Source organism: Salvelinus fontinalis, chromosome 3 (genome assembly GCF_029448725.1).
Source record: "Salvelinus fontinalis isolate EN_2023a chromosome 3, ASM2944872v1, whole genome shotgun sequence".
Classification (NCBI taxonomy): domain Eukaryota; kingdom Metazoa; phylum Chordata; class Actinopteri; order Salmoniformes; family Salmonidae; genus Salvelinus; species Salvelinus fontinalis.
In genome coordinates this window covers 13,372,065-13,391,477 of record NC_074667.1, presented here as the reverse complement: position 1 = coordinate 13,391,477, position 19,413 = coordinate 13,372,065, and the positions used below count along the sequence as shown (strand labels likewise).

Below are 19,413 nucleotides of genomic sequence, written 5' to 3'. Positions count from 1 at the left end.
TGGTGCATAGCCTACCCTACCTGACACCGTGCAGTGATTATTGCGATTGGAAACGGTTGGATAGCTACAGTGCCTTCAAAGTATTCACACCCCTTAGCTTGTTCTACTTTTGTTGTGTTTACAGGCAATAAAAAAAAATGTCACTGGCCTACACAATGCATTATGGGGTATTTTTACAAATTCATAAATGAAAAGCTGAGATGTCAATTATTCAATCCCTTTGTTATTGCAAGCCTATTCAAGTTCAGGAGTAAATTGCATGGACTCCGTGTGCAATAAGTGTTTTAACATGATTTATTTTAATGACTACGGTACCTTGTCACTACCCCATACATGCAATTATCTGTAAGGTCCCTCAGTCGAGCAGTGGATTTCAACCACAAAGACCAGGGAGGTTTTCCAATGCCTCACAAAGAAGGGCACCTATTGCTAGATGGGGGTAAATTATTATTATTATTATTATTATTATTATTTTTTAAAAGACAGTGAATATCCCTTTGAGCATGGTGAAGTTATTAATTACACTTTGGATGGTGTATCAATACACCCAGTTACTACAAAGATACAGACGTCCTTCCTAACTCAGTTGCCGGAGAGGAAGGAAACCGCCAACAGTTAGAGTTTATTGGCTGTGATAGTAAACTGAATGGATCAAAAACATTGTAGTTACTCCACAACACTAACCGAATTGGCAGAGTGAAAAGGAAGCCTGTACAGAAAAAATATTCCAAAACATGCATCCTGTTTGCAACAAGGCACTAAAGTAATACTGCAAAAATTGTGGCAAAGCAATTAACTTTTTGTCTTGCATAAAAAATATGATGTTTGGGGATAATCCAATACAACACATTACTGAGTAGCACTCTCCATATTTTCAAGCATAGTGGTGACTGCGTCATGTTATGGTTATGCTTGTAATCTCTAGGACAGGGGAGTTTTTAGGAAGAAAAAGAAACGGAATGGAGCTAAGCACAGGCAAAATCTTAAAGGATTTTTTTTTTCAGTCTGCTTTCCACCAGACACTGGGAGATGAATTCACCTTTCAGCAGGACAATAACCTAAAACACAAGACCAAATCTACACTGGAGTTGCTTACCAAGAAGACAGTGTATGTTCCTGAGTGGCCCAGTTACAGTTTTCACTTAAATCTTCTTGAAAATCTATGGCAAGACCTGGAAATGGTTGTCTAGCAATGATCAACAATCAATTTGAAAGAGCTTGAAGAATTTTGAAAAGAACAATGGGAAAATGTTGTACAATACAAGTGTGGAAAGTTCTTAGAGATTTACCCAGAAAGACTCACAGCTATAATCTGCTGTAAGCTTCCAACATGTATTGACTCGGGGGTTGAACACTTAACTAATCAAGCTCTAATAGTGTTTTATTTTTCAGAAATGTTAGAGATTTTTTTTAATGTTCTTACACTTTGACAGAGTATTTTGTGTAGATCTTTGACAAAAACTATACAATTAAATCCATTTTAATCCCACTTTGTAACAATGTGGAAAAATTCAAGGGGTGTGAATACTTTCTGAAGGCACTGTATGTGTGCGCACTGTGCAATGTGAGTTGCCCATTCATCAATGGCTTATGAGTTTAACACATATGTTAGTATTTATCATAACACAAAATATAAGAATGTATTACTCGATTGGCGAGCTCTGACCCAACTTTGCTATTTTGTGATTCTTTTGGAGTTTATTTTTACTTTGTTTTCACGAAATGTATCTACTATCATTTCTTATAACCGACAATAACTTTTGAACATCAGATCAGCAGTTACTTACCCCAATTGCGGCTTCGACATCGACTCATCTGCCCTGGGCTGTCTCTGTAATTCCAACCCAATTTTCAGGGTATGCAAGCAGAAACGTTGGTGTTACAGAGGCAGGAGACGGGGAGGCCTGGCAAGATTAAGGCAAAGGGAAAACCGTTCACCTCTTCCCTCCATTCTATTGCCAATCACTTCATAATAAGATGGATGACCTCCGATCGCGGATTTGCTACCAACCGGACTCTCATAACGGCAATATCCTCTGCTTTTCTGAAACATGGCTTTCAGACAAGATATCCCCCTTGGCTATTCTCCATTCACAGGAGAGTAGAGTCCGGGAATTAAGAGGGGGTGGGGGGTTCCATTCTTATCTACAACAAATGGTTTGCTGACTCGAGCGCAGTGGTAGTCTTGACCCATTGTTCACTCGTCTTGGAATACCTGATGGTGAAATCCTTCTAATTCCCGAGGGAGGTTTCAGCTATTATCGTGACTGTTGTATACATTCGACCTCAGGACAAGAAATATAACACGCTGGCACTTAACGAACTATACGAGGCCAAAAACAAGCAGGAAAACTTACATCCGGAGACTGTTTACGGCAATTTTACTTCTGCATCATTAAGACACGTGATGCCCAACTTCCATCAACACGTCTCCTTCACCACTAGGGGCAGTCGATAAAGTCCTAGACCACTGTTACTCTTCCCACAAGCAGGCATACCTCGTCCGCCATACGGAAAATCAGATCATGACTCCGTACTGTTTACAAGAAGTACCCGTGACTCACTCCGTTGAGAAATGGTAATCAGAATCAGAGATTATGTTACAGGACTGCTTTCTAGCGCTGATTGGAACATCGACGAGCTAACCACCTCCGTCACCGGCTTCATAAGGAAATGCATCGGCGACGTTGTCCCCACAGTGAAAGTTCACTGCTTCTCCCATTCAATTAACACAGAGGTTGGCGCTAAGCTAAAGGACAATGCTACCACACACAGGGCTACCGCAGACAACCCTGAGGCTACGGATGACAGGAACACAACCAAGTACAAGCAGTCCCGCTACGACCTCTGCAGAGTCATCAAACGAACAAAATGACAATATAGGAATAAGGTGGAATCATACCACACAGGCTCCGACGCCCGCCGCTGTCTCCTAGAGATGAACGTACTTTGGTGCGAAAAGTGCAAATCAATCCCAGAACACCTTATGAAGATGCTGGAGGAAACAGGTACAAAAGTATCTATATCCACTGTGAAACGAGTCCTATATCGACATAACCTGATAGGCCGCTCAGCAAGGAAGAAGCAACTGCTCCATAACCACCATAAAAAAGCCAGACTACAGTTTGCAACTGCACATGGAGACAAAGATCATACTTTTTGGAGAAATGTCCTCTGGTCTGATGAAACAGAAATGGAATTGTTTGGCCATAATGACCATCGTTATGTTTGGAGGAAAAAGGGAGAGGATTGCAAGCCGAAGAACACCATCCCAACCGTGAAGCACGGGGGTGGCTGCATCATGTTGTGGGGGTGCTTTGCTGCAGGAGGGACTGGTGCACTTCACAAAATAGATGGCATCATGAGGTGGAAAATTATGTGGATATATTGAAGCAACATCTCAAGACATCAGTCAGGAAGTTAAAGCTTGGTCACAAATGGGTCTTCCAAATGGACAATGACCCCAAGCATACTTCCAAAGTTGTGGCAAAATGGCTTAAGGACAACAAAGTCAAGGTATTGGAGTGGCCATCACAAAGCCCGGACCTCAATTTGTGGGCAGAACTGAAAAAGCGCGAGCAAGAAGGCATACAAACCTGACTCCGTTACACCAGCTCTGTCAGGAGGAATGGGTCAAAATTCACCCAACTTATTGTGGGGAGCTTGTGGAGTGCTACCCGAAATGTTTGACCCAAGTTAAACAATGTAAAGGCAATGCTACCAAATACTAATTGAGTGTATGTAAACTTCTGACCCACTGGGAATGTGAAGAAAGAAATACAATCTGAAATAAATAAATCATTCTCTCCACTATTATTCTGACATTTCACATTCTTCAAATAAAGTGGTGATCCTAACTGACCTAAGACAGGGAATTTCTACTAGGATTAAATGTCAGGAATTGTGATAAACTGAGTTTAAATGTATTTGGCTAAGGTGTATGTAAACTTCCGACTTTAACTGTACAAGGGGTACCGGTACAGAGTCAATGTGTGGGGGCACAGGTTAGTCGAGGTAATTGAGGTATATGTACATGTAGGTAGATGTAAAGTGACTATGCATAGATTATAAACAGAGAGTAGCAGCGGCGTAAAAATGCAAATTAATTGTCCGGGTAGCCATTTGGTTAGCTGTTCAGGAGTCTTATGGCTTGGGGTTAGAAGCTGTTAAGAATCTTTTGGACCTATACTTGGTACTCCGGTACCGCTTGACATGCGGTAGCAGAGAGACCATCTTTGACTAGGGTGACTGAAGTCTTTGGCAATTTTTAGGGCCTTCCTCTGACAGCGCCTGGTATAGAGGTCCTGGATGGCAGCAAGCTTGGCTCCAGTGATGTACTGGGCTGTACGCACTACCTTCTGTAGTGCCTTGCGGTCCGAGCAGTTGCGATACCAGCCGGTGATGCAAACAGTCAGGATGCTCTCGATGGTGCAGCTGTAGAGGATCTGAGGACCCATGCCAAATCTTTTCAGTCTCCTAAGGGGGAATAAGCTTTGTCGTGGCCTCTTCATGACTGTCTTGGTATGTTTGGACCATGACAGTTCATTGGTGATGTGGACACCAAGGAACTTGAAGCTCTCAACTGCTCCACTACAGCCCCGTCGATGAGAATGGGGGCGTGCTCAACACTCCTTTTCCTGTAGTCCACGATCATCTCCTTTGTCTTGATCACGTTGAGGGAGAAGTTGTTATCCTGGCAACACACTGACGGATCTTTGACCTCCTCCTTTCATGGCTCAGCTTAAGATGCAGACACAAGAGGCAGATAGTACGAGTCTCAGAGTTTATTACAGTACAAGGGGTAGGCAAAAGGTAAGTCAAGGCAGGCAAAGAGTTGTAATCCAAATCAGAGTCAGGTAGGTACAGGATGGCAGGCAGGATCAGGGTCAGGACAGGCAGAAAGTTCAGAACTGGGAAGACTAGGAAAAACTAAAACTAAAGCACAGGAAACACAGGAATATGATGGTAGGACTTCATGACAAATTGGCAACAGAAAAAGCAGGTCTCCTATTTTGTTGCCTTACAACCTGGAATTTAAATTGATTGTTGGGGGTTTTGTATCATTTGATTTACACAACATCCCTACCACTTTGAAGATGCAAATATTTTTTATCATGAAACAAACAAGAAATAACACAAAAAAACATAACTTGAGCGTGCAAAAGTATTCACCCCTCCAAAGTCAATACTTTGTAGAGCCACCTTTTGCAGCAATTACAGCTGCAAATCTCTTGGGGTATGTCTCTATAAGCTTGGCACATCTAGCCACTGGGATTTTTGCCCATTCTTCAAGGCAAAACTGCTCCAGCTCCTTCAAGTTGGATGGGTTCCGCTAGTGTACAGCAATCTTTAAGTCATACCACAGATTCTCAATTGGATTGAGGTCTGTGCTTTGTCTAAGCCATTCCAAGACATTTAAATGGTCCCTTTAAACCACTCGAGTGTTGCTTTAGCAGTATGCCTAGGGTCATTGTCCTGCTGGAAGGTGAACCTCAGTCCCAGTCTCAAATCTCTGGAAGACTGAAACAGGTTTCCCTCAAGAATTTCCCTGTATTTAGCACCATCCATTATTCCTTCAATTCTGACCAGTTTCCCAGTCCATGCCAATGAAAAACATCCCCACATCATGATGCTGCCACCACCATGCTTCACTGTGGGGATGGTGTTCTCGGGGTGATGAGAGGTGTTGGATTTGCGCCAGAATTAGCATTTTCCTTGATGACCAAAAAGCTAAATTTTAGTCTCATCTGATCAGAGTACCTTCTTCCATATGTTTGGGGAGTCTCCTACATGCCTTTTGGCGAACACCAAACATGTTTGCTTATTTCTTTCTTTAAGCAGTGACTTTTTATGGCCACTCTTCCGTAAAGCCCAACTCTGTGGAGTGTACAGCTTAAAGTGGTTCTATGTACAGATACTCAAATCTCCGCTGTGGAGCTTTGCAGCTCCTTCAGAGTTATCTTTGGTCTCTTTGTTGCCTCTGATTAATGCCCTATTTGCCTGGTCCGTGAGTTTTGGTGGGCAGCCCTCTCTTGGCAGGTTTGTTGTGGTGCCATATTCTTTCCATTTTTCAATAATGGATTTAATGGTGCTGCGTGGGATGTTCAAAGTTTCTGATATTTTTTTTATAATCCAACCCTGATCTTTACTTCTCCACAACTTTGTCCCTGACCTTGGAGAGCTCCTTGGTCTTCATGGTGCAGCTTGCTTGGTAGTGCCCCTTTCTTAGTGGTGTTGCTGACGCTGGGGCCGTTCGGAACAGGTGTATATATACTGAGATCATGTGACACTTAAATAAAATCCACGTGTGCAATCTAACTAATTGTGTGACTTCACGCACCACTTTTCCGTTTAAAATATATATATATTTTTTAACAAGTTATTTTTTTCATTTCACTTCACCAATCTGGCTTATTTTGTATGTCCATTACATGATATCCAAATAAAAATCGATTTAAATTACAGATTGTAATACTTTAGCAAGACACTGTAAGGCTGCGCAAGTGCTCAGCGGGGGACAATCTGGCCCTGCCCAGTTGCATGGGCTCCGTAGGAGGCGGGTCGACAGCCCTCGATGATTTCCAAGAGAACTGGTAACAGACTCCCTCTCCCTCCTTAGCCACACTTCGGGAGTCTTGACGTAGTTGGAGCAGCTTACGAGCAGCCTCTCTCCCAGACAAAGGAGAATCTAACACTTTTCGTACTTCCGCCAAACTCCTCCAGACTGAGGAAAACGGTGGACTCCCACACCACCTTAGCCCAGGCGACTGCCCTCCCAGACATCAGTGTTATGAGGTACGCTATCTTTGAGCGGTCCGAGGGGAATAAAGAAGGCTGCAGCTCACAGATGAGGGAGCACTGGGAGAGAAAAGCCCGGCAGGTTCCAGAATCTCCAGTGTAGCGCTCCGGAGGAGGTAAGCAAGGTTCTTGGGAGGTAAAACAGATTTAAATTTCCCTGCATTAATGTCCCCGGCCTCTAGGAGCGCCAACTCTGGATAAGCATTTTCTTGTTTGCTTACGGCCTTATATAGCTCGTTGAGTGCGGTCTTAGTTCCAGCATCGGTTTGTGGTGGTAAATAGACAGCTACGAAAAATATAGATGAAAACTCTATTGAGAAATAGAGTGGTCTACAGGTTATCATGAGATACTCTGCCTCAGGCAAGAAAAATCTTGAGACTTCATTAATATTAGATTTCATGCACCAGCTGTTATTGACAAAGACACAGACTGCCACTCCTACTCGGACACCTGACTGGCATTGGCACTGGCCTCCACATGCTGCACAGCACCCTGCATCAGGCCTGGTCACTGCAAGGCCACCTGGGTCAGCACAGGACTCGACACAGCCTTCTGAGATGAACCTGGACAACCAACCTTCCTCAAGATCATCTTGATTGCAGAGGGGTTTTGGGGGTCCGCACACAGAATGGAATCCTAGACGACTTTGGCAGTTCCAGCACGGTGAGCAACTTTGACTTTGGAGCCAAGAGATGGAGTTGTTGATCGGGTTGTTCTCACCTGAGACCAGAGACTTTACCTGTAAGCCACTGTCACTATGGAGACTGAGTTTCTCCTCTGAGTTGTAAACTAAAGTAACCTTGGTACCTAGATCGAGGAAAATGTGTTGTCCCTCAAAAGAGACTAATCCTATGGCTACCTGAAAAGTAGGGACCTATTTTGATTTTAAAGCTACTTGAATTTACACTATTTCTAAATAAAAAGGTTTGTTGACGTGTTGTTTGATTTAACTATTTTAATGCAGTAAACGTGTGCTGATTGGTTAAAATTGCTAGCCCTCTTTTATATTGCAGTTATCGGACCGTTGTATGTGGTCATATTGCTATGATTTAACTGTCTTAATAGTGCTCTTGCAAAATATGTGGGAAAATGTTGTGATCGCCAAATTGAAAAATCCTGGAGGGACTGCATAATACTCTGGGATTGGGAAGGTACTTTTCCTTCACTGTTTTTTTAAATGAAGAACCTTTTTTTATATCTTGTCCAAAGAACCACGAGGTTCTATATAGAACCCAAGATAACCTTTTTTGTAAGAGTGTGAGGTAATTTTGTCAAACTTGTGAGGCTCTCCATCCTCTTCAGTTGCTCACAATTGCTCATAATAGATCAACATATTCGCTGCTACTTAGCTCAATCCCATAAACTGTTTTCCACGAGGCTAACTAGGAATCAAAAGCGTTTGTTGTTATGCTAGCTCGTTCTGATTGCGAGTACAAATTTGTTTCTACTTAGGTTTGTTTGGTTGATTTACGTTAAATAAACTTCACTCTGAATTGTGTGCTTGTCTTTAATGCAAAAAAAGGTCCCCACTTTGGCAAACTGGATCACTTTGTTCTCTTCGTCCAATGCAGTGGTACCTCACAAATAACTACACTGTATCTATGTGGAAACAGACACCAATTATTTTTTTACACGCCTCTTACCTCCTACTTACCCTGTAAGTGTGAAGGTGGTACCCTGTAAGTGTGAAGGTGGTACCCTGTAACAACAGAGTAAGATCACGGACAGATTTGATGTTGTCTTCATGGAATGGAGTCGTCCAATGCAATGGTACCTAGTAACTAAATTGTATCTACGTGGAAACAGAAACCACTTAATTTTACATCCCTGATACCACGAACATACATGGTAACTAAATGTAAAGTACATAGAAACAACAGGAGAGATGACTTGAAGGTATTTTTGGGGGTATTTATATGGTAATAAATTATAAATTACCATGTATGTTCATTGGTGATTCTTAGGTATTACTTTAAAAGAGACTGCTGTGACTACGTATTTATATAGTAATATGTTGGTTCTTACTTGTACTTACTTTTGGGAATAAAATGTTTTACTATATAAATACATTTTGTGACTATATGTTCCTTGGTGTTTATTTTATTTAAATTGAAGTAGTGGCGTGACTAGGTATAGTTAATAACTGGTACTTAGTTGTACGTACCTTCTTACTTACTTGTACTTATCTATATAATTACATGTTGTGATTTTGTATTTACTAATTAATGTAGTACTAACTTCCTTGGTTCCTATTAAGTTCCTCTACTTCATCACCCTCCCGGATCCGGGATCCTCCTCATCAAAAAAGCTGACTAGCATAGCCTAGCCTAACGGGACAGGAATATCATAAATATAATTTTCATGAAATCACAAGTCCAAGACACCAAATGAAAGATAAACATCTTGTGAATCCAGCCATCATTTCCGATTTTTAAAATGTTTTACAGCGAAAACACAATATGTATTTCTATTAGCTAACCACAATAGCCAAACACACAACCGCATATTTTCACCATGTTTCCACCGCATAGGTAGCTTTCACAAAACCGACAAAATAGAGATAAAATTAGTCACTACCCAAGAAACAACTTCATCAGATGACAGTCTTATAACATGTTATACAATACATTTATGTTTGTTCGATAATGTGCATATTTGAGGTATAAATCATAGTTTTACATTGCAGCCACCATCAAAAATAGCACCAAAGCAGCCAGAATAATTACAGAGAGCAACGTGAAATACATAAATACTCATCATAAAACATTTATGAAAAATACATGGTGTACAGCAAATGAAAGATAAACATCTTGTGAATTCAGCCAATATTTCCGATTTTTTAAGTGTTTTACAGCGAAAACACAATATAGAATTATATTAGCTTACCACAATAGCCAAACACACAAACGCGTTTATTCACAGCAAAGTTAGCTTTCGCAAAAACCAGCAATATATATAAAATGAATCACTAACCTTTGGACAACTTCATCAGATGACAGTCTTATAACATCATGTTATACAATACATTTATGTTTTGTTCGAAAATTTGCATTTTTAGAGCTGCAAATCGTGATTATACATTGTGAATACGTAGCAACATTTCCCCAGAATGTCCGGAGATATTTTGGACACTCACCTAATCTGACCAAAGAACTCATCATAAACTTTACATAAAAATACTTGTTTTATGGCAAATGAAAGATACACTGGTTCTTAATGCAACCGCTGTGTTAGATTTTTTAAAATAACTTTACCACAACATACAGCTTGGGTTATTGTGAGACAGCGCTCACCAACACGGTGGAGAATAGGCATCAACATATTACACAGAAATACGAAATAACATCATAAATGTTGTCTTACTTTTGCTGAGCTTCCATCAGAATGTTGTACAAGGAGTCCTATTTCCAGAATAAATCGTTGTTTGGTTTTAGAATGTCCATTTCTTCTGTCGAATACGCGCCACAATGCTAGCCAAGGTTGCTAACATTCCCATCCTCTCTTGGTGCAAAGAACGGAAAACTCCAAAAGTCCCAATAAACGTTGAATAAACTGATAAAACTCGGTTGAAATAAACTACTTTATGATGTTATTATCATATGTATCAAATAAAATCAGAGCCGGAGATATTCGCCGTGTATACCGAACGCTTTTCAGAAGACAATGTCGAGGTCCCTCGCGCGCCGTCGAAGACAAATAAAATACCGGACCTGTCACTCCAAAAGCTCTTGTTCGGCCTCAGATCAAGCTAGACACCCCATTCGACTTTCCACTGCCTGTTGACATCTAGTGGAAGGCGTATGAAGTGCATACATATCGATAAATAAAAGCCAGTTGAATAGGCAGGCCCTGAAACAGAGCCTCGTTTTCAGATTTTTCACTTCCTGTATGGAAGTTTGCTGCCAAATGAATTCTGTTTTACTCACAGATATAATTCAAACAGTTTTAGAAACTTCAGAGTGTTTTCTATCCAATAGTAATAATAATATGCATATTGTATGATCTAGAACAGAGTACGAGGCCGTTTAAATTGGGCACGATTTTTTCCAAAGCGAAAACAGCGCCCCCCTATTGACAAGAAGTTTTAAGACTAAATTGACACTATGTGTAAAATGAAGGGTTACCAAAGTTGTTGATGTGCTTACTAAAACAGCTGTACCTCTAGATACGTAGAAGTTATTTCTGTTCTGATTTCAGATTTAAATAGCAGAGAAGTAGACTAAGATTTCATATGCTTTATGTTGTTTTCTTGGGAAAGTGGACAAAACGGCAGTTGTTTCAGAAAGTTGAGAAGAAATGTAGTTGATGTGCTTACTAAAACAGCTGTACCTCATATTTGAATACTAGAGAAATACAGGAAGATTTCATAGGCTCTAGTTTTTGTCTAACTTGTTGGAAAAGTGGTATAAAATGCAGTTGTAAAAAAAAATATATATAAATAGATGTCGTGGCTACAAAAACAGCATTTTATGACGGCAATGTTGAGTACTCCTTTCTGATTGGCTACAATGGCACTCTAGTGGGCATTAAACCAGATATACAGGACAGTTGGAAAATACTCTTTTGAAGTAGTTCCAGCAGTAAATGCCTTTTTACCGTAATAAATCACTACACATTTATGAATGAAAACTATTTATGAATGAAAATATAATGTGACCTAGTAACAAGACCCAACATTTTATTCAATACTGACAGTGATACAAAGTTGCTACTTTATTACTATTATTAGCCTACATGATTGAGACGAGAATTTTCCCATTTTTACTTTTGACAAGCTTGGTAGCTATCCTATCCATGACTGGTGGAAAGATAAAAGTCCCATTATCAATATGAAAAGAAATCGCACAGTTGACAGACACAGTGAAATTACGGAAGTGAAGCTAGACAAGATAGAAGTGGCACGTCACAAAAAAATATACCTTCAAAATTACAGAATGGGTTGTTAAAACATTGGATTGGTAAAGGAAAACAATAAAAATTAAGACTGCGACAAATATGGCCTGAAGAATTAAACATCCTCCGTGACTTATATGTTTCTTTCCGCACAACAACGGGGCAGGAGTACTCAGTTGCTAGTTTGGTTGCAATAAGAGCAGGAGTACATAGCGTTAGTTGGTACATGAGCTAGACAAGAGGTGTATTTGGTACTCTAAAGAGACAATGGGGTATATACTACATTGGCAACATGCTAGCTAGACTTAGCCAAGAGGCCAGGTTGTCATCTCGCTACACAGCAGTAAAGCTATTATCAAATACCGGTCTGGAGTCCAGACAGATAATAAGTAACACCAGGCACAGGTGCAAGAGTAGTCTGATAAGTTACTGGAGACTTTCAGTGTCAGAAAGAAAGCGGTGGAGTCACTAGCCTCTTCTCCCCCGAGGTAGAAAACCCCACCGAAAGCAGTAGCAACAACACCCAACAATGCAAAATGATTGAAATGGTGCCATTGTCACAAGAGAGTGAGTCGTTCGATTTACCCGGCGATTTGCTACGCTGCCACTTCACCATTAATAGCAGTGTCCGACTTTATTTAAACAAGTAGCTGGAAAGACAGCTCACTCCGGAGAACCTAGCAAGCTGATTAACCCCTTACGTCACAATAATTAATTTAATTATTTGAATATGTTTTTTACATGTGTCTTGGTGTTTATTACATTTTTGTAAATATGTTTTATATTGATTATATTTATTTTGGATGTGCATTGGAAACAATGCAATAACTTAAAATAAAAAATAAACCAGCACACTGCTTTTATTTTACTGATAAAATTTAATTTATAGCTAAGCCTACAAACCATAACTTCCGCTAGTGCTGTCAAATAGTCCCACATCTGCAATCAATGAATAAACTACTATGACGAGGGAAGAACGTAAGAAAGCCTGCATAGCAATCAACCAAAAATAACGAATGACTGGTGTGCCTCCATAGACATAGAACAAAAAGAATGAAGGACTAGGTTGTGTCTCTAGAAACTTAACCGATGGAACTAATGACCAGGTTTGGAGGGAGGATGATAAATTATGAATTTACTTAACAAAATTAAAACATAAATTAAACGTAATTTCTATTGGTAAATGTGTGCTTTAGTATTGTTTTCGTTGGCAACCGTGGTATAACCGGCATGAACGATTCTGCTCTGTACATTATCTTGGAGCGTCATCGTGTATCCCTTACGTATGATTTGATTGGTAGAATATATTTATGTTATGATTTCAGATTTGAACAGAAGAGAAGTAGACTAAGATTTTATGTTTCCCAAGTTCTTGGGAAAGTGGTAAAATAACGGCAGTTGCTTCAAAAAGAAGAACAGTAGTTGATTACAGGTATCACCAGCCAGCTTCAGTCCATACCACACCAGGAGTATGGAGTTGAGAGTGTGCAGTGACATTCTATTTCTTAACTTTGACTTGACCACACTCATTTGGCTGAACAGCCGTTCATCCTCCGCATTTGAGTATGGCAAGGAGAGGGCAGTGAGTGTAGCTTTGCACTATTCTTCAAATGGATTTGACCCAGAAGAGTCCGTGTAGTTATTGACTTCACTCCAAAACTCGACTGTATTTTCAGTTGATTTCCACCTAAACAGATTCTCCATTAGGAAACAATTTTATCAATTGTTTGGGGCTGGTATCCCAGTATCTCAGCTACTTTAATAATTTCAATGGTGCCTTTATTGTGCTTTAGCGTTTCCTTATGTCACGATCGTCTTCGTGAGAGAGAGAGGACAAAGGCGCAGCGCGTGAAAAATACATCTTCTTTTAATGAAGGAAAAACAAACACTTACAAAATGAACAAAACAAACGATCGTGAAGCTAAACCTGAACTAAGTGCACACATGCAACATCGAACATAGACATAGACAAAACACATACATTCCCCATGTCACACCCTGACCTAACTAAAAAACATAAAGAAAACAAAGAATACTAAGGCCAGGGCGTGACACCTTAACACTGAACAAGGCCATGTTTCGCAAGGCTTCAAGGTTTTCTGGGAGCCTTGCTTGCAGCTCCTTGCTTGAAGCAACAATGTAGTTGATGCACTGTCTCCGAATGACCTTTTTGTCCTCTGGCGCAAGACTGAGTTGGTACACTGTGCTCTCAAAAAGGTACCCAAGGTATGGTGATGGACTGAGATTTCCATCAATGGCATCCTTCAGGACATCAATTTTTGCCATAGGGTTGACTACTCTGCTTCAAATTGATGTTAAGAGGTGTACCAGATTGTCCAAAAGCTTGACAGGATCTGTTTGCTCTCCCTTAAATGACTTCACTTCAACTTGTACATCGGACATGATTGATTTCAAGAATGTCAGGTAGACATAGTTGGTCTTGTCCATGTACATGGCGTGGAGCAGATCCGCCATGTAGCAATGCTCACTGGCCTTGTTCAACTCAAAGTGGAGTTTCAGTTCTTCCCACTGACTCAATATACGAGTTACCGCAGGCTCAATCGATAGCCAATGTGTGGCACACACTTTGGTGATCTGCAGGGGTTTCTGGCCATAATTAATGGTGGCATACACTGCTTTGTACGCCTCGCGCCGTTTTGGGGTAATCAAAAACCAGTTGTAGGTTTCCCTGATTAAGTACCCAACACTCCTAGGGATGGTTTCTTTGGATGCTGCACTGACAGCCAATTGTAAAGAATGGCACACAAAGAGGATAAATACCAAATTGGGCAATGTACATTCTTCCTTTAAAATCTTGTGCACCTTGTTGTGCACCTCAGTCATCACAGACCCATTATCAGTGCCAATACCCTGAAGATTCTCTTTTTTAAGGTTACACCTCTCAAGAAACTCAACTACCGCCTTTGCTATTGATCTGGCATCGCCCGCATCTGGCATCGCCTGTTCATCTTGATTGGTAGAAGTTATTTCTGTTCTGATTTCAGATTTGAATACCTGAGAAGTAGACACATATATCATCTCATTTAAGTGTTTGTCTAAGCTGTTGGGAAAGTGGTAAAATTAGGTCATATGTGTTAAAAGTTACATTGTTTACAATGAATAGAATGTTGGAAGTCATGGGCATTTTTAACAATGGGAGCTTTAAAATTATGAAGAAATCCCATCGAAGTAGATGGAGAAGGACAAAAAGAAGAACAAGTTGTATACAAGCACACTATTCCATACTGGTCGGCACTTTTTAGAGTTTGAATAGTGTTTCTAACTTAAACCTTGTACGAAAAATAGCGATTTAAAATATTTAAAGTGGGAATAATAAGTCAGAAACAAGTTACACAATATTTAGTCTGACTGCTGAGCAAGTAACACTAATTAACTTAATAGGTCCTCAAAAAACCTGACAAATAAAAACCTGACAATTATGTCAAATCCAACACAAAAACATATGCAGTAACAATTGAATGAATTCCATTATACATTCTTAACATCCTTCCGAAGATAAATTATTAAAACATTTCTTGCATTCATTATTTATTAACTAAATGAGATAAACGAATAAATAGGTACTCAAAGTACCCATCGCATGCTATTATTTTTTTTTGGCAGTAAGAGACGCTGTTTGGCAACACATAAGTGGCTCACTGCCAGCAAGAATCTAATATAAGCATGACATTGCTGACTTAAAATGAAAAGATAAACGGACAAGCACTAATGAATCACTGATATACAGTGGCAAGAAAAAGTATGCAAACCCTTTGGAATTACCTGCATTTTTGCATAAATTGGTCATCAAATTTTAGATGAAGATCAGATCAGTCACAACAATAGACAAACATAGTGTGCTTAAACTAATAACACACACATTATTGAATATTTTTCTTGTCTATATTTAATACATAATTTAAATATTCAGAGTGTAGGTTGGAATGTAGGCTAATGACTTCTCCAAAAGTTAATTGGAGTCAGAGGTCAGCTAACCTGGAGTCCAATCAATGAGACGAGATTGGAGATGTTAGTTAGAGCTGCCTTGCCCTATAAAAAACAGTCACACAACACAGTGGTGCGTCAACCTAAGTAAGATAATAAACAAATCCCCATCAATATCCGTCAATATAAACTAGAGATATACGTTTTTTTGTGTTGGATGCGTCTCAATCCAATGCATCCGCTGATTTGGCACTTCCGCATCTGCGGTAAAGGTGGCAGAGCTATAACGGTGTTTGTCAGACCATGAGACATCCCAAAAATTGGTCTTCTCACGAAAACGTCTGTAGCGTCCGAACAGTTTGACCTACAAACTAGTATGACCACTCTATGGAAAGGGGAGACTCTCAGTATGTATTTGTTCTCTATTTTGCTCTACGACCCTCACAAGTGTCAAGGGACTCGTCTGAAGTTGGTACCGTTGATGTGCCAACTTCTGTTTGTAGCATCCGAATCATTTGGACTACAAACTATTGTGACCCCACTGTGGAGATAAGATACCTAGCTCATTGTCACGATCGTCGTATGGTGAAAGAGAGGACCAAGGCGCAGCGTGATAGCAATACATCTTCTCTTTTTTAATGAAGACGAAACAACCACTTTTACAAACTAACAAAAACAATAAACCGACGACCGTGAAGCTATACAAACAAAATGGTCTGACACTAAACACTACACCTAGACAATATCCCACAACCTACCTAATGACTATGGCTGCCTTAAATATGGCTCCCAATCAGAGACAACGATAGACAGCTGTCTCTAATTGAGAACCAATCTAGGCAACCATAGACTTTCCTAAACACCTACACTGAACACAATCCCATGAACTCTACAAAAAAAACCTAGACAATACAACCACCCAAGACGAGACAAACACACACAAACATCCCCCATGTCACACCCTGACCTAACTAAAATAATACAGAAAACAAAGATAACTAAGGCCAGGGCGTGACACTCATAGTATTTTACTGAGAAATGCATACCTGACATGTACACAAAACTGAGGAATGAGGAGAAAGAAGGCCTTGCAAATGAGGAGCGCATTGCAATTACAATTGATTTGTGGACTTCATGTGCCACTGACTCCTACTTCACTATCACTGCATATTACATACAGTTGAAGTCGGAAGTTTACATACACCTTAGCCAAATACATTTAAACTCAGTTTTTCACAATTCCTGACATTTAATCCAAGTAAAAATTCCATGTCTTAGGTCAGTTAGGATCATCACTTTATTTTAAGAATGTGAAATAATAATAATATTAGTATAATAGTAGAAAGAATGATTTATTTCAGATTTTATTTCTTTCATCACATTCCCAGTGGGTCAGAAGATTACATACACTCAATTAGTATTCGGTAGCATTGCCTTTAAAGAGTTTAACTTGGGTCAAACGTTTCAGGAAGCCTTCCACAATAAGTTGGGTGAATTTTGGCCCATTCCTCCTGACAAAGCTGGTGTAACTGAGTCAGGTTTGTAGGCCTCCTTGCTCGCACACGCTTTTTCAGTTCTGCCCACAAATTTTCTATGGGATTGTCCGGGCTTTGTGATGGCCACTCCAATACCTTGACTTTGTTGTTCTTAAGCCATTTTGCCAGAGCTTTGGAAGTATGCTTGGGGTCATTGTCCATTTGGAAGACCCAATTGAGACCAAGCTTTAACTTCCTGACTGATGTCTTGAGATGTTGCTTCAATATATCCACATAAGGTTTCTTTCTCATGATGCCATCTATTTTGTGAAGTGTACCTGTCCCTACTGCAGCAAAGCACCCCCACAACATGATGCTGTCACCCCCGTGCTTCACGGTTGGGATGGTGTTCTTCGGCTTGCAATCCTCTCCCTTTTTCCTCCAAACATAATGGTGGTCATTATGGCCAAACAGTTCTATTTTTGTATGACGGTTGCGTGGTCCCATGGTGTTTATATTTGCATACTATTGTTTGTACAGATGAACGGGGTACCTTCAGGCGTTTGGAAATTGCTCCCAAGGATGAACCAGACTTGTGGAGGTCTACAATTTTCTTTTTGAGGTCTTGGCTGATTTCTTTTGATTTTCCCATGATGTCAAGCAAAGAGGCACTGAGTTTGAAGGTAGGCCTTGAAATGCATCCACAGGTACACCTCCAATTGACTCAAATTATGTCAATTAGCCTATCAGAAGCTTCTAAAGCCATGACAATATTTTCTGGAATTTTCCAAGCTGTTTAAAGGCACAGTCAACTTAGTGTATGTAAACTTCTGACCCACTGGAATTGTGATACAGTGAATTATAATTGAAATAATCTATCTGTAAACAATTGTAGGAAAAATGACTTGTGTCATGCACAAAGTAGATGTCCTAACCGACTTGCCAAAACTACAGTTTGTTAACAATAAATTTGTGGAGTGGTTGAAAAACAAGTTTTAATGACTCCAACCTAAGTGTATGTAAACTTACGACTTCAACTGTATCTCCAGAGTGGGAGATGAAGGGTGATGTGTTACAAACCAGAGTCTACTCTACAACGAGTCACACACAGGCAATAATATTGGTGGTTTACTAAAGGAGTCATGCGTGGAGTTGGACATCACCAACAAAGAACCTGCCTTGGGACCTCATGTATAAATTGTGTGTACATACAAAATACGCCCCCAAATGTGTTTTCACGCAAAAATTGGCATTTATAAAAATGTAACCTGACTTAGAATGTGGTCACCTCCCCGCAAACTTTAGACCGTGGATACACACATCTCTGCTAGTTGTTTAAATATTGTTTTGCAAGCTGGCAAGTAGCCTAATTAATTTTTTCCAAATGAAGGATATGATGAAAAGCTTATTCATTAAAAAAAATTAAACAGGAAGACATACAAGAATTCAGCCATTTGATGTTAGTGAGAAGAGCGAAAATCTCAGTGTTTCCTTTTCGAATCTAAAATACAGACATATTTATTTTATTTTCATAACCATTATAGAATAAATGTCTCACCTTTTCTGGCCATGATGGGTTCATACAACAAATTACTACACTGAACAAACATATAAACGCAATATGTTCCATGTGTCATGAGCTGAAATAAAATGACAGAAATTTCCCATATGCACGAAATGCTTATTTCTCTCAAATGTTGTGCACAAATTTCTTTACATCCCTGTTAGTAAGCATTTCTCCTTTGCCAAGATAATCCATCCACCTGACAGGTGTGGCATATCAAGCAGCTGATTAAACAGCATGATCATTACACAGGTGCACCTTGTGATAGGGACAATAAAGGCCACTCTAAAATGTACAGTTTTGTCACACAACACAATGCCACAGATGTCTCAAGTTTTGAGGGAGCATGAAATTGGCATGCTGACTGCCGGGAATGTCCATCAGGGTTGTTGCTATAGAATGTAATGTTAATTTCTCTTCCATAAGCCGCCTCCAATGTCGTTTTAGATCATTTGGCAGTACATCCAACCAGCTTCACAACCGAAGACCACGTATATGGCGTTGTGTGGGCGAGCGGTTTTCTGATATCAACATTGTCAACAGAGTGCCCCATGGTGGTGGTAGGTTTATGGTATGGGCAGGCATAAGCTACGGACAGGCATAAGCTACGGACAATGAACACAATTGCATTTTATCGATGGCAATTTGAATATACAGAGATACCGTGACGAGATCCTGAAGCCCATTGTCATGCCATTCATACACTACCATCACCTCATGTTTCAGCATGATAATGC

At 40.0% G+C, this 19,413-nt stretch overlaps 1 long non-coding RNA gene across 1 annotated transcript in view; it reads right to left on the bottom strand.

The window, feature by feature from the left end:
- Positions 1-19,413, bottom strand: part of LOC129839430 (uncharacterized) — a 200,586-nt gene that overhangs the window by 135,737 nt on the left and 45,436 nt on the right. The window lies entirely within an intron of this gene.